This window comes from Podarcis cretensis (genome assembly GCF_951804945.1).
Source record: "Podarcis cretensis genome assembly, chromosome: Z".
NCBI classification, from domain to species: Eukaryota; Metazoa; Chordata; class Lepidosauria; order Squamata; family Lacertidae; genus Podarcis; species Podarcis cretensis.
This window is the reverse complement of record NC_137184.1, coordinates 7,647,593-7,670,440: the sequence shown is the minus strand read 5'-3', so window position 1 is coordinate 7,670,440 and position 22,848 is coordinate 7,647,593.

Below are 22,848 nucleotides of genomic sequence, written 5' to 3'. Positions count from 1 at the left end.
GACTCCCTGGTCCTGAATGGGGTAACTGTGCCCCTGAAGGACCAGGTGCACAGCCTGGGAGTCATTTTGGACTCACAGCTGTCCATGGAGGCACAGGTCAATTCTGTATCCAGGGCAGCTGTCTACCAACTCCACCTGGTACGCAGGCTGAGACCCTACCTGCCCGCAGACTGTCTTGCCAGAGTGGTGCATGCTCTAGTTATCTCCCGCTTGGACTACTGCAATGCGCTCTACGTGGGGCTACCTTTGAAGGTGACCCGGAAACTACAACTAATCCAGAATGCGGCAGCTAGACTGGTGACTGGGGGAGGCCGCCGAGACCACATAACACCGGTCTTGAAAGACCTACATTGGCTCCCAGTATGTTTCCGAGCACAATTCAAAGTGATGGTGTTGACCTTTAAAGCCCTAAACGGCCTCTGCCCAGTATACCTGAAGGAGCGTCTCCACCCCCATCGTTCTACCCGGACGCTGAGGTCCAGCACCAAGGGCCTTCTGGTGGTTCCCTCATTGCGAGAAGCAAAGCTACAGGGAACCAGGCAGAGGGCCTTCTCGGTAGTGGCGCCCGCCCTGTGGAGTGCCCTCCCATCAGATGTCAAAGCGATAAACAACTACCTGACATTCAGAAGACATCTTAAGGCAGCCCTGTTCAAGGAAGTTTTTAATGTGTGATTTTACTGTATTTTTGGTTTCTGTAGAAGCCGCCCAGAGTGGCTGGGGAAACCCAGCCAGATGGGCAGGGAACAAATAATAAATTATTATTATTATTATTATTATTATTATTATTATTATTGGAAGTACTCAAACCATGCGTTTCTTGCCTTTGTAACGTATCCCCATGATATCAAAATAAGTTCCAATAGACAAGAGGGGAAGACTCAAGAGCAGCAGCTACAGACCTTAGAGCACTGCAAGCAGGCTTTGGAAGGCACAGCACATAGAATGATTCCTGCCCCTAACAGAGGAGATGAGTGGTGGTGATAGGTGCAATGTGCAGAGCAAACAAGATTTCCTGGTAGGTGTGCTGTCTTCCAGGTGCAAAGATTTGAGAAGTTGCCAGGTCTTATAAAGTCCGCTAACCACTATCCCTTCCTTCTGATTCAATAATACTGCCACACACAGCCTGGGACTTTGGACAGGAAGCTGAAGAGCCTTGGGGCATAGGTTGTGTTTTTCATTCCTTCCTATTTAAGGTCGTGGCCTAGGAAGAGAGAAGAAAATAATTGAGGTAAACCACTGGCTGTAAAGGTGGTGTCATCAGGAAGGATTTAGCTTCTTGGATCGTGGTCTCTACTTCTTTGAGGAAGGACTTCTGGCAAGGGTTGGGCTGCATCTCAGTGTGTTTTCTAAGAATCTTGTGAACCTAAAGAGCTTTAAACAAGATCATGAAGGGAGGGAGACTACAGATGACATAAGAAGTGAGGTGGTGCTCCAGAACCTGCTTATGGCCAAGAAACTAGAAGCAGCTAGAGAGAACGACTCATGGTTTCAGTTATCTCTACACAAATGCACAGAGTATGGGGAACAAGCAAGACAAATTGGAGCTTTTAATACATAATGGCAAATGTGACCTGATAGGCATTACTGAAACCTGGTAGGATGAGACTGATGACTAGAATGTAGGAATAGACGGGCAGAACCTGTTCAAAAGGAATAGGCCAAACAGGGAGGGATGAGGAGTAGCATTATATGTAAAGGAATGCACTTGTGAAGCAATCCATGAACTGGACCACAGAAAGCAGATTAAGAGTATATTGGTAAAAATTGTGGGAGAAACAACAGTGACCTTACTATGGGTGTCTGCTATTAACCAGAAAGCCAGACTAAAGACTTTCCTAATGATGCTTTCCTAGAACAGATTACCAAACCTTCAAAAAGTAGAGCTCTAGTAGTCATGGGAGACTGCAACTTCTCTGATATCTGTTGGAACTCAAACTCTTCCAAGAATGCAAGGTCCAAAAATTACTCACAATTTCATTACCCAGAAAGTGGAAGAAGCAACAAGGGGATTGACCAGTGCTTTTTTTCTCTTAAAATTTTTTTAGGGGTACTCTCATTTTCCTACTCGTATTGAAATACTGCCCCTCAATGATGGCAAACTTAGACTCACAAAATATTTAGGGGTATTCCTTCCCCTTGCATCCCCCCAGAAAAAAGCACTGGCATTAACTGTCTTGAACCTAATCCTCTCCTATGGGGGGGGGGGTTGATATGAGTGCAACTGCTCAGAAATTTGGGAGGAATTGATCATGTCCTTCTGCAAGGGAAAACTTAGTGTAATCGGTCATACATTCTGGACTTTAAGAAGGCTGAAGGAGCTACTAGGTGTGAAGATCCCAAGATCAGAAATACTCAAAAGAGGAGTCCAAGATGGATGGGAAATTCTTAAAGGAGAAATATTGAAGGCCCAAATGCAGACCATTCCAACAAGAAAGAAAAATGGGAGACATCTAAGGAAACCAGTGTGATTGTACAAGGAGCTTACAGATTAGCTGTGTATGTATGAGAAATCACAAAGGAGGAGTTTACAAGGGTAGCCAACATTTTCAGGGTGAAGGTCAGGCTGGCTAAAACTCAGAATGAGCTCAGGCTTGCAAGAGGTTAAATTATAGAAAATGTTTCTTTGGCTATGTATGATGTAAGAGGAAGAACAAGCAAGTGGTAGGTCCTCTGCATGGAGTAGGTGGAACCACTAAACACTTTGCCTCTGTCTTCACCCAAAAAAAAAGCGATGCCCAGCCTGGTGATAACAGAATAAATGATATAAGGAGGGAGCTGCAACTCTAGATAGGAAAAGAGGTAGTAAAGGAACACCTAGCTAATTTATTTTTTATATAAATTTTATTTATAATTTTTATTGTTAAGAGTTTTTCACATTAACATACACCAAATACAATACATTAAGCATTGTCAAGTCTGCAGGCATGAACGAGAGTTTTCCGATAGGAATTAATGAGCCTCCAGCAGGTTTATAGACCATTTATTTATAATAACACAGAGAGAGCAGCATCGAGCAAACTTCTCTCAGGGCATCAGTTGCCTGAATCTCCTCCCCTTCTGCAGCACGAAGGGTGCCAGCTCCCAGTCCTCCCGCCCCCTGTGCTTCCGTTGCTCCTTAACCCTTTCCTGCCTTCTAGTCGAAAGGGAGGGAGGAGCATCACCACAGCTCTCAATGGAAGAGCCTTCCAAACAGTTCCTTCTGGTTGCCTAGCAACATTATCAGGACCGCCTACTTCCTCCTCCTCCAACTGTGAGGCTTCTGAATCTACTATTCTCAGTGTTATTGAGAACATTGAAGGAAGGGGACGGCGGCCATTATCCTCTTTGTCCTCTGTTAAAGGCTGCTCTGTCTGGGACTGTCTTCCTTCCTAGTCAGAGTCAGACCTGTCTCTGACATCCAACACTGGCCAGCCCCTGGCAAGCATCAACTTCCCTTACCACCTTCCATGGCTGAAGTAAGCCCTGAACTTCATAATCGGTCAGATGACATTCAAAATGACATTTGAATGACAATGCATGTCAACTTTGGAGGGGCCCGGCCCCTTAAATATTTTATGGGGGGGGGGTGAAGATCCCAGAGACCCTAGGAGCTGGCTCCTATGAACAGAAATATAGTGTCCAGATCAAGGAAAGTAATAGTATTCTATTCTGCCTTGGTCAGACTACACCTGGAATACTGTATCCGATTCTGGACACCACAGTTTAAGCAGGTTCTTGACAAGCTGGAATTGTGAAGAGGAGGGCAACCAAGATGATCAAGGGTCTGGAAATCAAGCATTATGAGGAACACTTGAAGGAGCTGGGTATGTTTAGCCTGGAAAAGAGTGGCACTTGCTTCTAAATAGACATCATGGGATTATGCTGATAGAGAGGATATCATGAGAGTTGAAGAAAGAGACAAAGGAAGCTGATCACAGGCTAGGATGCTCTTTCTGTAACAATTTTGGCACAACAGTAAAATTGTCCAATCAGTTAACCTCTAATTGAAAACACGTGGGAGCGGGAAGATGTGCAGAATTAGCCATCTGGAAAATAGAACAATGTTCAATCATGTGAGGAAGAGCCTCTGCCGCTACATTGCCTCTGAAAGTACAAGAACTGTGGAAACTAGCGCACACAAAAACATGCCAAGATTACTGTCTGCAGTTGAATGCAAATCTTTAGATTGCCAACATGATTCAGCTCAAATATACGGAAACTTTGCTTTACTGATGTCCTTTGGAAAGAAAGATTGATTGATGACAGCTTTGCAGTGCACATGGGAGTTTTTGTATATGACAGCCTGCTGAAAGCACTGATCCATATCCATTTAAAATGGATAAATAAATAAATTGAGGCACAGACAAATACTCTACTGATTTTCAGGCCTCATCAGATGGAGTAATGAAGAAAGGGTCTGAAGTCCTATATTGATAGCCAATGGCCTTCTGATACCAAGAAAAATGGTTCCCTGAGAATTTGCATCTCAAGAAGGGGTAACCTTCCTCTGTTTGAATGGAAACAAGGACTTAAACAAGTGCCTTTCAAAAAACAAAATTGGAACACTGCTCTAATGCAAGCAAATGTCTGTTTTCCTCTCCTTTCTCAGTAAGAGGAAATCATGGAACTGGCTGCTGAAATAGTTTCCCAGAGAAAGGGGGAAAGCTGAGGCATTTATCTTCTTGAGTACGTTTCCAGGAGGAGTGAGAATCAGTGCCTGATTTACAGCTGTCCCAGAACAATCTGTGCCAATATCCTCAGGCAGCCAGCACAGTATGGCAAAAATGCTGCAGTTTCCCAGAGCCAGCTACCAATCTGTCTATTCTCTCTCTCTCTCTCTCTCTCTCTCTCTCTCTCTCTCTCTCTTTCTTGTATACCGGAGGTTGCCTGTATAAACTGTTTCCATTCCCAGCCATTTGGATTTCTTTTTCTTTCTTCTTTCAGTTTTGGGGAGTCCCATGAGCCAGTATGTCAAATGGTCAGGGATGATGGGAGTTGCAGTCCAAAACACCAGGAGGGCACCCTGTTTGAAAAGGCTGTTTGGAAGGGAATCATTAATGACATGGAGCAACTCAAGTAACAACAGTGATGCCAAGCAAAACAAGGGACCACCTTCATTTCCTGATTGGAAGCCATCTCTAACATTCTGGTGATAAAGCTGCACTGAAATTGTGAAGGAATGGAACTTCTAGCCATTATTGTGTTTAGTTTTCGGATTTTGGACCTGAGCTTGAAATGCTTGCTTTTGTTTTAAAGGTTCTCCTGCATAGGCTCACAGGAAGGTTAAAATAATTAGAGGTTGTTTTCCTCAGGAAGCTCTGCGCAGGTGGATCCAAAGCTTAAAAGGGCATGTATTGCTCAATAAGTTTTGCACAGGGAAATTAAAAGTACAGTGGCTTAGTCAGTAGAGCATGAGACTCTTTAATCCCAAGGTTGTGGTTTGAGTCCAACATTGGGCAAAAGATACCTGCATTTTAGAGAGTTGGACTAGATGAGCCTCATGGTTTCTTCCAACTACAGTTGTATGATTCTATGATATCCAAGGAACCTGCTAATGAAGAATGGACCCTACTCTCCTTCTAACCTGCTAAAAAGTTAAGAAGCGGCATGGAAGTCTTGTTAGGTGTGGATTCAGAGAGTGCTGGAGCGAAGGACAACAGGAGAGAAAGGGGTCTGAAAACACTTGAACTGCAGCACTAGGAAATGTTGAGAGAGGCACTAGCAGAAGCCCAGAAACTGAAATGGTATAAATTCATTAGGAAACCAATGTGTTGTTGTTTAGTCTTTAAGTCGTGTCCGACTCTTCGTGAGCCCCTGGACCAGAGCACGCCAAGCACTCCTGTCTTCCACTGCCTCCCGCAGTTTGGTCAAACTCATTTTAGTTTAGCTTCAAGAACACTGTCCAACCATCTCGTCCTCTGTTGTTCCCTTCTCCTTGTGCCCTCCATCTTTCCCAACATCAGGGTCTTTTCCAGGGAGTCTTCTCTTCTCATGAGGTGGCCAAAGTATTGGAGCCCCTTCATGGATCACTGCCTTGCCATGGTGAAGGGGCTTGAATAACTCAGAGAAGCTATGAGCTATGCCATGCAGGGCCACCCAAGATGGACAGGTCATAGCGGAGAGTTTTGACCAAACATGATCCACCTGGAGCAGGAACCAGCAAGCCACTCCAGTATCCCTGCCAAGAAAACTCCATGGGCAAAGACAACAGGAAACCAATGTACAATAGGTATAACTGGAGAGGTTTATTTAATTTTTATTTGCTTTTAATGGTAATTTCTTAAACTGGATATTTAAAAAAATAAACCCCCCCAAAAACTGTTTTAACTTGTTGGCTTTCTAAGCACTAAAAGCATTATTTGCTTCAGGGAAAATTGTGTCTGTGACCTTATTGTTCACCCCATCTAAATGCAGTACCACTATATTCAGTATAGGGCAGGGGTTGGCAACCTAAGGCTCATGGGCTGGAAGTGGCCCATGGAGACCATCAGCCACCCCCAAACTGAGCCATCCGTTTGGAGAGTCCCGGTGCGGTGTGGCGCAGGGACTCTCTTCTGCAGCTCCAGAAATCGCTTCTGCACATGCCCAGATGCTGAAGATTGCTTCTGCATAGGCATTATTTTTGGCATCTGTACATGCACAGAAGCGATTTCCGGCACCATGGACATGCGCAGACATGATTTCTGGCATTGTGCTGCGCTGGTTTGGCCCACGGAGGATCTCCACGGGAGTGATCCTGCCCATGCCCGGTAAGCCTTGCCAACCCCTGGTATAGGGAGTAGAGTAGACTGAACAAGTTAAGGTTCATAAAGTTGAAGGGCTAAAGAAGAAAAAAGATTCACTTGGTGGAAGTGGTGAATTCAAGATGGAGGGATCCGTCATTGGCTGGTTTGGTTTGCCATTCAACCTTTTCACAGTGCAGGTTACTGGTCATATAATCACAGTTCATTGAACTGAAGTTATCAATGGCATAGAATTTCACATGTGGAGAGATTGGAATGGTTTGTAGGTTCTGTAAGGGATATGAAAGTTGTCAGTTTGGCTGGGATAAAGGTATCACAGCATCAAACTGAGGGAGAAAGACTTAGAGGGGGAAGATAGAAAGTGGAACAAGAAAAAGGGCATAAGAGAGAACTGAAACAAAAGAAGAGCATAACCAGAGTTAAAGCTCTTGTTCTTGATAAACAGATGACTAAATTTCTTTGTATCAAGTGTATTTTGTGTGTTAACTTTCCTGATTTTCCAATTGCTCAAATGTTTGTGAACAAAGTTTGTATAGAAAAATTGTCCACAGATTTCCACCATTGAATAACAATTTGATGAGCAGCAACTAAAAGAAATAACAGTAAGTTGTGGAATGCAATGTCTGTTTCACAAAACAAGGAAAGTAAAAAAACAGGTATGTAATATGGTTTTCTCAGTAATTTTAAGTAATTATTGATGAACTAAGGTCCAGAATTTCTGCACCAGTGCAATCCCACCAAAGGTGGAAAAAAGTATGTCCGCATAATATTACACCCTCTCCAGAAGTAACAACTGACAAAAAATATAATTGGGTCAAGGTTCTATATAGAGCAACATCTTGAGGGACACTTCACAGATAATTGCCAAAAAGGATTTAAGGGTTTTCTAATCTCATCTTTTGTCCCCCATCCCTATTCTGCGGGGTTTAATATCCCAGACAATTTAGATTATGGAGGGTGCAATCCTATATTCCAAGTCAGTCCCTTTGAATTCTATTTTGGCTTATATCTAAGTAAATATGAACAGGATTTCACTGTACATGCAGTGAACATTGCGGATGAAATTGTCAGAGGAAACATCACCACCATCACCATCTAGATTGATCCTCTACTAATGAAATCAAAAGGAGAGAAATGCCATATTATGAAGGGAAAGTTTACTTCACCCATTGCTCCACGATCAAGATCACAGAGGCAAAGTGTGGGGATTCTGCCCAACCTGCAGAGCCATTAGTTATATATATAAAAGGCTGGGAGTGGGAGTCACGTTGCAAGGAGGAGTAAAAAGGGGGGGAGTGGTCAAGTGAGAGGTGGATGCTTGGCAGGTTTGGAGGACAAGTGTTTTCAACAGGCCACGCAGGTCAGAGCTATGCCAGGATTCCCAAGAAAAGAGGGAGTAGCTGCAGAGCCTGGAATTTGGCCTTTGACAGAAAATGGGAGTTCCAGATAGCTTGTGTTCTCAGCCATCTTTACAGCATGTTGAATCGTGTTTGGCTTTTTGATTGGAAGACCGGCTTAAATTATATATATCTAATATTTAATATGCATTCTCTTTGCACTCAGAACAGTTGAAATATTTATAAACATTCCATAACGCCTCAGTAACCAAGCCAATGGCTACAAAGTACTAATGTATAGCCAACTGAAGCTAAAGCCTGCAGAGATTCTAAAGACTACAGGATCTGTTAATCTCACCTCCCCCTAACAACAGCAACGGCAGCAGCAGGACTCCCATTTATGTGATTGGGGTAGGATGCAACCTCTCAAGCTATGTCCCTCTTCCTCATTAAAAATTTATATGTTTCATCCTTTATTTGCTACCCTTGTCACCTTTCTGTGAACAGAATGGTGTTCTGGGTTTGGCATCGCAATAGATGGTGGCTTTGCTTATCTCATTATTCCAGAATGCTGCATGCTACATTATTTTCTGCCAAACCCAGGTTTGAAAACTTGTGGTCTGGCCACCTTTGTACAGGAAGTGGCAGCAAAACAGCCTGTGGGTTTTCCTTTGTGGTGTTTGTGGTTCAATTTCTCACACAACAAACAGCTCCTAAATGTTTCACTCTTTTGGGTGAAGTCATTTTCTGCCTGCTCTGTGGAGCAAGTTTGGCTAAATTATTCTTGTCAGTGACCATGGGAGGTCATTTGATATTGAAGTGTTACATATCCCACCTTTCCTCCACAAGTAGGATTGTGAGGTAGGATTGGCTGAGATACCATGGCTGTCCCAGTTTTATTAGAGTTTTATTAGATCCTAGTCCAGTACTCTAACCTACTTATGATAATTTCAAGGACTGTATGTTGGGCTGCCTCTGATTACAGTCATACCTTGGTTGTCGAATGCCCAGGAACTCGGACGTTTTGGCTCCCGGACACTGCAAATCCAGAAGTGATTGTTCTGGTTTGCAAACATTATTTTGGAACTCAAATGTCTGATGGGGCTTCCGCAGCTTCTGATTGGCTGCAGGAGCGATTTGGTTTTTGAACGTTTTGGAAGTCGAACTGTATGGTTGAGAAACTTCAGCTGGTGCAGAATTCAATGAGTAGGTGGCTTACTGGCACAAGATATTGCACCAATCCTGGTCCGACTGCAATGGCTGCCAAGCAGTTTCTGGGCCCAATTCAAAGTGCTGGTTTTGCCCCATACAGTGGTACCTCGGGTTAAGTCCTTAATTCATTCCGGAGGTCCGTTCTTAACCTGAAACTGTTCTTAACCTGAAGCCACCGCGCCGCAGGAGCACAATTTCTGTTCTCATCCTGAAGCAAAGTTCTTAACCCGAGGTACTATTTCTGGGTTAGCAGAGTCTGTAACCTGAAGCGCATGTAACTTGAAGCGTATGTAACCTGAGGTACCACTGTAAAGTCTTACAAGGCTCAAGACCACAATACCTCAGGGACCTTTTTCCATATGAATCTTCCTGAGGCCTTCAGATGATGTGTGCCTCTGCTATAAATGGTCCAGAGCAGGGGTTGGCAAAGTTTTTGTGGCTTGGGCCAGTTCATGGTCCTGCAGATGGCACGGTGGGCCGGAGTGTGTATGTGCATGCGCATGCACGCATGCATGCATGCATGCACAAATGCTATTTCCGGCACTCCTTCTGGTGTGGAAGAGGTGTGCATAGCTTCCTATTGGCTGCAGGAGCTTCCTGCAGCCAATGGGAAACCGGACAGCATCGTGGAAGGCGGTCCCTGCTCTGTTCCGCGCCAGTTTAACGCATCGCACGGGAGCCAACCGAGCAGGCAGTGGAGTTCCCCGAGCAGGCAGCAGAGGTCCATGGGCCAGTTTAATGACCCCCATGGGCTGCTTGTGGCCCATGGGCCTTAGGTTGCTGACCCCTGGTCCAGAGGGTAGCCACATGAGAATGGGCCTTTTCTGTGGTGGCTCCCCATTTGTGTAATGCTCTCCTAAGAGAGGCTCAACTTGTACTTTCATTACATATCTTTAGGCACAGGCAAAAACATTCCTCTTCTCCTAGGCCTTCGTGTAAATAAACAATCCTTACTTTTAAATTGTGGGGGTATTGTTTCTGTTTGTTACTATGTTAAATATTTGTGTGTTTTTATAAAAGCAGTTTTAAAGTAATGTATGCACATAACAAGAGCACATGTCTAGGTTCACTTGTCTAATCAAGAAAGGCCAAAGACACTGTCTCACACAGGTACACTAATCTGTCAAATGGTAGAAGAAGTGGGTTGGGTTGTGGAGCCCCAGTCTACAAAAGAACCATTAAAGTCTGTTCCATTTAAAAATATCTTTGAATAAGTAACATCCTGACTCCTCCCTGGAAACTACTGTGACTGATTTACTGTTAGTGCTGGGCAACCCCCTTTTCCAACATGCAGCCTGTTTATTCTGGCAGCGGAAAGAGGCAATTGATTCCACATGAACACCGTTTTGGGTTCTCCTTTGAAGTAACCCTTGAAAGGCTGTTCCTTCACTAACAGGGCAGCAGCAAGCCATGTTACATTCAAAGTGAATTCATCCTAGTTGCCTTGTGGGAGTAGGTGACCTCAGACCTAAGTGCCAGTGTAGTCCTCCAATCCTTTCTGTCCAGCCCTGACACCACTCACTGACCCTGCTTTGCACTCCTTCAGGTCATTTCTCTCACCTGGATCACCCTACCCCAGAGACAGAAGGAGAGAAATAGTACGAACATGCCTTGCTTTCCAAAACCTGAGCAAACCTATGGCAGCCACAGAAACCATATCCGCAACTCTGGATATAACTTATCCTAGGTTTAATGTGATATATGTGTACTGCAAGAATGCAAAGTGAATATTTTTCTTACCTGAAGCTTTCGTCGTTGTTTTCCCCGCCCACCCCTTAATAGAACTTGGGCCATTCTGAATGCTGAAAGATTCAGGAAAGAAAAAAGAAACAACTTCACAGAATGCATAGTTAGACTATGGGATTCCTTCACCCAAAAAACATAGTGAAAGTTGGAGGTTGGAGAATTCCAATGGAAGTGGAAGTGGGAGATGAGCTTGTGTTCACTTATTGCATTGAACTGCAGGTGGTTGAATTAGATGACACTTGCGGTCCCTTTGAGCTCTATAGTTCTATTAATCTGCACATGCGACATCACGTACGGACTGCGCAGGGGTGGCATCCCATATGGACTACACACGCACGGCATATCTTGCAAAAGCGCACGCGTGCCATCCCATATGAAGGCTGCACGGGCTGCATCGCGTATGGAGGGTGCAAGCGCGGCATCCTGTATGGAGGGTGCACACTTCTGTATCACTTCCAGACTCAGCATGCATGGTATACCATACGGACTGCTCACACTCGCTATTTCATAAGGACTGCGTATGTGCGCAATCCTGTATGGACTGCGGACACGCAGCATCCCGTACGGACTGTGCAAGGGTGGTATACCTTACAAAAGTGCACGAACGGCATTCGGTACGGACTGCGCATGTGCGGCATACCGTCCAACTGCACACACACGGTATACCGTGGAACTGCACAAGCATGGCATTCTGTATGGAGTGTACACACGTGGCATCACTTTGGGACTCAGCACGCGTGGCATACCGTACAGACTGCTCTCACTCAGCATTTCGTAAGGACTGCGTACGTGTGGAATATTGTACGGACTGGACAAATGCAGCATCCTGCACGGACTGCACATGCACGGCATACCTTGCAACACTGGACGCGCTGCATTCTGTACAGACCGCGCAAGTACGGCATACCGTCCAACTCACACACGCAGTATACCATGGAACTTCGCAAGCGCGGCATCGTGCATGGAGTGTGCACACGTGGCATCACTTTGGGACTCAGCATGTGTGGCATACGGTACGGACTGCTCACACTTGCCATTTCGTAAGGACTGCATACGTGTGGAATCCTATACAGACTGCACACATGCAGCATCCCCTACGGACTGTGCAGGCGTGGCATACCATCCAATTGCACACACGAGGTATACCGTTGAACTGCGCAAGCGCGGAATCCTGTATGGAGTGTGCACAAGTGCATCCCTGACGGACAGCACAGGCACAGCATAATGCACAACTGTGCACACGCGGTATACTGTGGAACTGCGCAGGCGCTGCATCGTGCATGGAGTGTGCACACGTGACATCACTTCCGGACAGTACGCGTGGCATACCATACGGACTGTGCATGCTCGCCATTTCATAAGGATCGCTTACGTGCGGAATCCTATACGCACGCATTGTCCATGGAGTGTGCTGAGTCCTGAAGTGATGCCATGTGTGCCACGTGTATACACTCCATGGACGATGTTGTGTTTGTGCAATTCCATGGTATAACCCGTGTGCGCAGTACATACAGGATTCCACATGTACCCAGTCCTTATGAAATGTTGAGTGTGCTCAGTCAGTACTGTATGCCACATGTGCTGAGTCCGCAAGTGATGACACGTGTGCACACTCCATGGACAATGCCACGCTTTGCAATTCAACAGTATAACGTGTGTGCGCAGTCCGTGCAGGATTCCGCACATACACAGTCTGGACTGCGCACACTCACCATTTCATAAGGACTGTGTACGTGTGAAATCCTGTGTGGACTGTGCACACGCAGCATCCTGTACGGAGTGCGCAGGCGCGGCATTCTGTCCAACTGCGCACACGCGTCATACCGTGGAATTGCACAAGCACGGCATCCTCCATGGAGTGTGCACACGTGGCATCACTTTCGGACTCAGCACCCGTGGCATACCGAATGGTCTGCGCTCGCTCGCCATTTCATAAGTACTATGTAAGTGCGGAATCCTGTACGGACTGCGCACACGCATTATACCGTGGAGTTGCAGAAGCATGGCATCATCCATGGAGTGTGCACACGTGGCATCACTTTCGGACACAGCACGCGTGGCATACCGTACGGACTGCACACACTCACCATTTCATAGGGACTGTGTATGCGCGGAATCATGTGCGGACTGCGCACATGCATTATACCTTGGAATTGCCCAAGCGTGACATTGTCCATGAAGTGTACACACATGGCATCACTTGCGGACTTAGCACGCGTGGCATACCGTACCGACTGCACTCGCCATTTCATAAGGACTGTGTACGTGCAAAATCCTGTGCGGACTGTGCACACACAGCATCCTGTACGGAGTGCGCAGGTGCGGCATACTGTCCAACTGTGCACACGCGTTATACTGTGGAATTGCACAAGCACGGCATCATCCATGGAGTGTGCACACGTGGCATCACTTTCGGACTGCGCACACATTGTATACCGTACGTTCTGCGCACGCTCGCCATTTCGTAAGGCCTGTGTATGTGCGCAATCCTGTATGGACTGTGCACATGTAGCATCCTGCATGGAGTGTGTACTTGTGGCATCATTTCTTGACTCAGCATGCGTGGCATACCGTATGAACTGCTCATGCCTGGCGGCATCCCATATGCAGGGTGCACACACGGCATCGTTTCCATACTCAGAACACATGGCATACCATGCAACTGTGCACGCGCAGCATCCCGTACGGTCTGCAAATGCTTGCTATCTCGTACGAATTGTGTACATGCGGAATCCCACACACATGGCATCACCTACATACTGTGCAGACGTGGCATATTGTGCAACTGAGCACACGCAGCACACTGCTCACATGCGGCTTCACCTCCGGTCTGCGGACATTTGGCATTCCGTACGGATATGACGCACGCCATACAGTCCAACGGTGCACGCACAGTCCGTACATGATACCGTGTGTCTGCAGTCCATACGTAATGCCGCGTGTGCGCAGTCCATATGGGATTCCGCATGTACGCAGTCCTTACGAGATGGCGAGCGTTAGCAGTCTGTACAGGATACCTCACAGGAACACTCTGTATGGATTGTTGTGCCTGCACGGCATACCATCCAATTGCGCATGTGCAGTCCATATGTTATACAACGCGTGCACAGTCTGTACGTGATGCTGCGTGTACGCAGTCCATATGGGATTCCGCATGTACACAGGCCATATGAGATGGCGAGCATTAGCAGTCTGTATGGGATGCCGTGTGTTTGCAGTTGCACGGTATGCTGTGTGTGTGCAGTCCATACGAGATGCCGTGTGCTTGCACTCCATATGGGATTCTGCATGTACGCAGTGCTTACAAGATGGCAAGCATGAATCATCCATACAGGATGGGTCGCGTGGACACTCCATACGGATTGCCACGCATGCTCAGTCTGGAAGTGATGCCACATGTGCACCCTCCATACGGGATGCCATGGAGTGTGAGTAGTCCATATGGGTTACTGTGTGTGTTCAGTCTGGAAGTGATGCTTCGCATGCACACTGCTAACGCTTGCCATCTCTTAAGGAATGCATCCCATGTCCAGAATGGAAATAAATACAGCAAATACTATCCATATTCATAGTTGCTGCTGCTTTCAGTTCACAAATTATACGTAATTTATTTTAGCTCCCTCCCCAGCCCATTTGCATTGTGTTTCCTTTTGCTTTCTGTTGCATTTTGCATTGAAATTAATGGAGTAGTGACAATTATTTCTGTAAGTTACATAATTTCACTATAGCAAACAATGAGACAAATAGCATAGTTTTTGGCAGAAGATAAACTTCAGGAGCATGGAAACAGTGCTGCATGTGATGAACACAGGGAAGAATGGAAAACTGTACCTTCTTACATTCCTAATGAGCGGCCGATGGATGGTTTTCAAAAAAGGATCAGATTAATTCATTGAGGACAAGGCTTTCAATAGCTACTAAACATGATGGCTATTTTCTGTCTCTACTGCCAGAGGCAGTAAATACCAATTGCTGGGAATTGCAATTGTGGAGAGTACTGTTGTGCTCAGGCTTCTCATAGGTATCTAGTTGGTCACTGTGGGAACAGGCTATTGGGTAAGATGGGCCTCTGGTTTTATCCAGTAGGGATCTTCTTATGCTCAAAGGCTTCCTTTGTTTTCCTTCTATCTGTATGGCAAAATTGTGTTTCTACGGAAATATATGTAGTGTATTGCATAAGGAAGGCATGGGAAAAGATGAGAGGGTAGCTTACAAATAGGACCATTCACCAGATCCTGCAGTGGGCATATTTGAAAGGCACTCCAATGCTAACAGCAACACTTAGTCCTCTGCAGGAAGAGTTGCTGAGATGAGGAATGGGGGGAGGAGGGAGGGGAAAATAAGAAATTCCTGATAGCTGTGTAGCTGGTCAGCTGAACCATCATCAGGGCTAGAGCTGGACAATAGCACAGTCTGTATTTAGATAAGGCTCAAAAAAAGTTCTCCACATTTGGATCCAAACATAGGAAGCTGTCTTTATAATTAATCGGATAAGGACGTGGGTGGCGCCTTGGGTTAAACCACAGAGCCTAGGACTTGCCGATCAGAAGGTTGGCGGTTCGAATCCCCGCGACGGGGTGAGCTCCCATTGCTCGGTCCCAGCTCCTGCCAACCTAGCAGTTCGAAAGCACCTCAAAGTGCAAGTAGATAAATAGGTACCGCTCTGGCGGGAAGGTAAACAGCGTTTCCGTGTGCTGCTCTGGTTCGCCAGAAGCGGCTTAGTCATGCTGGCCACATGACCCAGAAACTGTACGCCAGCTCCCTCGGCTGATAAAGCGAGATGAGCCATGAGTTGGCCATGACTGGACCTAATGGTCAGGGGTCCCTTTACCCTTTACCTTACTCATATTGTCAACACTGACTGGCAGCAACTCTCTGGAGGGGAACATTCCCAGCCGTACCTCGAGGCCAGAAATTGAAAAGTAGGACCTGCATGCAAAGCAGGTGCTCTTCTACTGAGTTATGGATCTAGGGGAGTGGTGCAGATCTTCTGGGGTACCACAGCAGGTGGATTTTAAAGGTTAATATTCAGTTGAAGGCAGAATTCTGTCTTTTACTGTTAATGGATAGACAACTGGAAAGGAATTATGGAAGATTACTCCAGTATATTATTATTACAGAAGCAAGATTGTTATATGCTTAAAGATGAAAAGATAGTCCTACCCACTAAGGAGGAATGGCGTTGTACTTGGTTGAGATGGCAAAGTTAACATGTTTAATTAGAGAAAAATCATTATAAACATTTATTCAGGACTGGAAACTTCTTGTGGACTTTTTGGGTGAAAGAGAAAACTTGCAATAGGATTTGAAGATTTGAACAAATACTGCTTTCCAGAAGATACAGTGATTGGATCTTAATGAGTGAACATGATATTTAGCTGCAGGACAGAGAACTGGAAGTCATTTTGTCTATCTTCCCTTTCTTTTTCTTCTTTTTCTTTTCCTCTTTGCGTGCCTCTCATTCTCCTTGAGGGACTTTGAAAGCTGAAACAAGAAAGAGTCCCTGTAAGGCAGGGTTAGGAAGTTCAGGATTGTATCTTCATAGCAGATCTATTGAAATTACTGTCTGAACTCAGATATGCCTCTTGCTTGCTTGGATGGAGAACTGGGGATCGGTGCCTTTTCTCTCTGTATGTGCAGACATAACCATGCAATTGAACTTGTTCTGCCCACCTTTGCCTCTGGCCTCACCACTTTCATGTGGCCTTTGGAAGGCTGAAAAAAGTTCCCCACCCCTGTTAAATGGAGGGACATGGAGGAAAAACCAGTGTGAGAAATGCCCTATGGGAGGCAGGGCGATCTGTGTCATGTAAGCAACCTGGCAGGGCTCTCACATTACGTCTGCCAGTATAAGCAAATAATCATGGTGCTTTTGCTAGGCTGTCCAGATGCTTTCCTTTCCTCCACCCCCCCACTCAGAGCATTTCCATTCCAGACTTTCAGAGCCATCAGGTTTAATTAGGACATCCCAGATTCCTACAATTGATTTCAATGGTTCATGACCTGGAACACCCAGTTGACTCCAACCAAACATTAATTTCCATTAGAATTTCTCGCTCTCTTTAGATACATACAAGCCCTAGGGTAACTTCTAATGACTCATCCATGGCAGAAGAAGAAAGGGTAAAGAACACCGAAATATTGTATGTCCAGCAATAAATGAATGCAAGCTGGCCAATGCGTTGTGCAGGTGGGTTTACAGGCATTATAAACACGAACCCTGTGACAAAATGTTGCAGTATGGACTGCTCCTTTCTTAGGCTTCCAGTTTTTGCCATATGCTGAACATCTCTTTACCCTTGCCTCTGATACTTGGGAAAGAGATAGCTAAGGTCCCAATTCTTCTGTAAATTGTTTTAACGGATTTTAATGTCACATGTAAATATTGCTGCAACCAAGTATTTAAGGAATCATTACTATTAAGGAATTTTCCTTTGTAATTTTGGTTGTCTATATTTATATGTACCTGTTTAAAGCAAAAAAAAGTAAAAAAAAAAGGAATCTAAATGATGAGGAAGACAAGAAAAAAGGAATCTCATTCATCAAAGAAAATTGGTTTCTGTCTGCACATAATGGTGAGTTCTGGTTACTGAATTTGGGCCCTGCTCAGGGAGCATTTAACACAAGAACATACAAGGAGCCCTTCTGGATGAGATCAAAGTTTAACAGTCCAGCATGATATTTTATACAGCATGTTTCACGCTTTTGTGAATCTCAAAATCAGGAAACAATGGCAATGTTGAAGGATGGGTAACCATCTCAGTTTTCCCCAGTCTCATTTTCCCAATCTTCAGTTCTACATACTTTCAGATCGGCTTGGTTATCTCCCCCCCCCCTTTTTTTGTCGTCACAAAAATGCATTAGCATTTATTCTAATATACCCATTTTTGCAAAGCAACTTTTCTATAATACAAGAACAGCTTTCATTTTTGGTATACATTTTTCTGTACATTTTACCCAAGTATGTGCATTTTTGTACCCACCAATTGGCCGGCGAAAGGATAGCTGTACTTCAGTTGGCATGCTATTTCAGAATGTAGATTTGGAAAGGTTTGCCTCTAGATGTGAACTGAACCTAATTTCTCCCCCTCCTCTAGTGATAGTCCTTTTAGATTGCAATTTTATAGGCTGGCTCCAGGATTTTGGATAACAATATCATTGTCTCCCCTTTGGCGTTGTCTTTTCAACATCACACTTTTAAAAAAAGAAAAGTCAAGTAGGCATTAAACATACACCATCCTGATCTTTTAGACCTTGTGTCCAATAGCACTAAGTGTCACACTGAAATATATGCACAAACAGCAGGAAAGAATTTAAAAAGCCGAATGCACTGAAGCCAAGATATAAAAAACAAACAAAAAACTGCTTTGTTACGTCTGGTGTTTATCAGTTTCCTTGGTAATAACTGCTCTGTATTAGACGGGAGAGCATCAGACGGAAAAGATTTATTAAACCAATGAAGGAAAGTGAGAGCAGCTGTTCTTGGTTTAATAGCTGATCACTTCAACATCAATCTTCCTATGTGATCAAGCTTTTTACAGGTGGTCTGCTGGATGGATCCCCCACTGGTGGCTCAGGACCAGGGAACAGTTGAGACCCAGGGTGGGTCACAATCAGGACCAGTCCAAATATTGGAAGCTGCCATACCAAGACAGACCATTGGGGTCAATCTCTCCCAGCCCTACCTGGAATGTCTGAAGCTGGAAGACCAAGCAGATACTCTGTCACTGAGCTATAGTCCTTCCTCTAAGGCTCTCTTAGGCCATTTCACTATCATAGCTCAGTGACAGAGCAGCTGCTTTGCATGCAGAAGGTCCCAGGTAGTCCCAAGTATCTCCAGCTAGGACTGGGATTAGGGATGGAGAAGATATTTACTTCCGTTCACATTTGCTGCTGAATTTACTTAATCCACACTTTCCAAAGGTCCACAGGCTATGGAAGCCCCCTCCTCAACCATCAACACTTGCCATTATCTTGCTTGATAGCATATCCATTTGGACTGTGATTTCCTATGCATACTAGCAGCTGGAAACCTGGGTGTGATCTTCAGGCAGGGATGGAGGAGAAATTCAATTCAGTGTGCATTTAAAGCCAAATCTACCAAACTGGCACTGTCCAAAATAATACGCAAAATGAAATGCTGACATTCTTTGAAATTCTCACTTCACTAAAATTTGCAATCCAGTTCCACAGCCAAGTAATGTGTATAATAATAAATAATAATAATAATAATAATAATAATAATAATAATAAATATTTGTTTATATGCAGGGATTGAACTAGGAATGAGAAAAATTAAGAGGTTCAACTAAGTCTAATTCTCATTTGAGCCTGCCTTTCAAGAGCCACACGAGACTGTTTCTGAGGTTCAAATGAACTCCTGCAACATCCCCAATGTCCTTTGAAAAGGGGGGATAGGAATTTCTCATTAGGAAACCCAAATGTCATTTAAAGCAGGGGTGAGCAAACTGTAGAACTTGGCCTAATTTCATAAAGGTGGGAAAGATGGAGAAATGGAGGCAGGAGGTGGAAGAGAGAAAGAGAGAGAGAAAAAGAGAGAAAAGGCAGAAAAAGAGGGAAAAGGATGACATAATGTGATTGCTAAGGGTTTCCTACCTTTGATTTAGGGGGCCAGGGCTGAAACAAGGCTTTGTCACCTGGGTCAAAGACCCAGTTTGGCACCTGCCTACCTGTGTGCACATACATACACATTCATACAAACACAAATACAGTCCCATGATACAGCTCCATTAATGATTAACCTTGTAGGCTCTTCTGCAACATCATGAAAATTTCCAGCCACGTTTCATTATATATTTCCCATTTCAATGCACATTAAACACTTATATTCAACATCCTCACCCCACAGTGAATTAGGATGCAGTTCTCCCTTCCTTCAAAGGTTAACACTTTATTTATTTATTTCCTTTTTTATTTATTCATTCATTTATTTATTTATTATTAATGTTGCAATACATATATGAATTTTTTACATAATTATACATATACATTATATTTATAAATTCACATTTTCACATTTCATTATATACTAACATTTATCCATTTCTTATTTCTTGCCCTGTATCTTCCCTTCACCCGTGCGTGACTTCCTTGTTATTATTTTCTAACTTTATTATTGAGATTGTAATTTTGTATCTTAATAATTAAACGTTCAATCTTATATATCTGCTTAGCTTAGCTCAGCTTTGTGAAATCAGTCTATACATATCAATAAATTCTTGTTGGAGCATCTTTTGGTCATGTATTCTTCTACACATTTCCATTCCTGTTTGAGATTTGGATTAGGGTTGATAATCTAATTGTTGCTGTCATTTTTGCTAATTCAATCATTTTAAAAAAATATATGTTGCCAATCTTTCAATGTTGGCACTTCTTCTGATTTCCAATGTGAGGGTGATCTGGCTGCAACATCTGCCACCCCATTGATCACCAGGGTTGATTTGGCTGATCTGGCTGGCTAGGCGTGTGTTCCCTTCCTCCCTCACCGCTCCATGTGTGTCCCTCCCGAAACTGCACGCTCAGTGGAAGAGGATGACCATCACAGATAGAAGGAGTGTACCGTTCTTTGGTCAAGAGTATACGATAGCCACGCACCCCTGCTAGAACCTCCAAACAAGCTCAAGGTTAACACTTTATTCCTGAATAGAACTGTGGTATATTCACGATACCTAGGTTCTAAACATGACAAGAGCGAGTGGTACACAAACACACAATCAACACCCCTTCAGCCAGCTTGAGCACTGCATGACCCTAGGTTCATGCGTTCTTTGGCCAAGATGCAGTTGAACTGGCACATCATCATGGCATAGGGAACTCTGGGGTCATTAAGCATGTTGCTGGTCAATTTCAGAGTGTCAGAAGTAAACACACAAATTGTGTGTGTGTGCAGGGACAAACACGCACACAAACAGGTCTTGTACTGGAAGAGAAATGTTTCAGACAATGGCCTCAAATAACTTTGTGCACACCAGCTGCCCACAACATATGCACATTTTTTTTCTATACGAAGGACCAGATTTTTGCCAGATGTTTTCTTTCACTGGCTGCAAATTCAGGCTCTCATCTGCGAAGCCAAAGATGACGTGAATCCTGGCTGGGTTCCCATGTCTGTCCCCACCATGCACAAAACAGCTGCGTAATGTGAGAACTGTTCACTCATATATTTTTTGCTCAGAGGCACCCCCTGCACACATTTATGCAGTAACACTTCATAAGAGTTTTTGCTGTATTTGGCCAAGGAAAGAAAGAAATAGACCAATGTGGCTGAAGCGCACTGTCCAGACAGTGACAAGGAAAATAGACAGACGCCAATGTAGCAGGGTTTTTGTTGAACCCCAAGGAACTATAAGGAGCATAGTTTCCACAAGTCCATTTGAGTTTATCCAGGGATTCCCTAAGCAAGACTTTGATGTTTCATGTCTCATTTGTCAGACTCCAGTTTTGAGGCTCATTTGCCTTTCTTTGCCACAGATACAAGGCCTGCTATGATGTGTTCTATCAGTGCTGCCTGGCTGACAGTGGGAAAGCATGAGGAACATAAGGAACTGCCTTATATTGGGACAATTTCTACATTCCTAGGTGCATACTAGGAACCAAAACTGGTAGCTGGTGAATGTCTTCCTCCCCACCCACCCCCAGCAGTATACCATTTTATTTTTTAAATAATCTTTTTATCGAACGTTTTCTGCATATACAATAAAAACACAGTAGGAAGAGAATAAAGAAGAAAAATAAAATGAAATTGTAACTCTCTATTTAAATGAAAGGCCTCTATTAAGATTAAGTCTTAACCCAAGCTTCCTCAACCTCGGCCCTCCAGATGTTTTGAGACTACAATTCCCATCATCCCTGACCACTGGTCCTGCTAGCTAGGAATCATGGGAGTTGTAGGCCAAAAACATCTGGGGGGGGGCAAGGTTGAGGAAGCCTGTCTTAACCCTTATTCCACACAAAGGCAGCCCTCCCAGCCTCTCACCTTGGGAGAGCCTCTCTGTCCTGTCCCTCACACAGGACCCTTCATCCAAATGTCTTGATGCACAACCTGCTCAGCTGGTCTACTTTATAAGAACATAGGAAGAGCCTTCCAGATGACAGCAGTTGCTCATCCAGTGGATGGACCAAGGGAAGTCAGTGGATTAAGGTCCTCTTCCCCAGCAGAACACAGCAGACAACAGCTGTTGTGACAATTTTGCTCTGTGCACAGGACAAACCTGAGCCTGATTTCTGCATGGTAGGAACTGAGTCTGACAGTTTCTGGAACAACTGCCATGTTAAGGGGGAGAGTTTGCAAAGCTGCATGTGACATTCCACTTTGGTTGGTTCTTCCATGAGGAGGAGAAGAACTGGAAGGAGGCAATCATCTGGCTGAAGGAAGCTATGGATCATAAAATCATAGAATCATTCTATGATTCATATGGATCATTCCAATCCTAGAGTTGTAAGGGACCACAAGCATCATCTGTTCCAGGAATGTCCAGTTCCCAAGAGACTGTGATCTACTCCCACTATAAAAACAAAACAAAACTGGCAGTGATCATTGGATTGGCCAAAGTTGTTGAGCTTTTTTGCGGGGGTGCCTCACCACACTTTTGGCTTTGTGAAAACCCTCATGTTACCCAAGGGGGCTACATAGTACTGTGATGTCATCACACTTGCTGTGTGATCCCTGATTGGCTGGACCAAGCTCGCAAGAAGAACTCCATTCTATTAAAAATAAGAATGTCAAAGAGGCTGTCAATAAAGACAGGAAAGATGAGTGAACCAGTGCGTAAGAAAGGTGGTATGCCTCTCAAAGAATATCCACACCCATT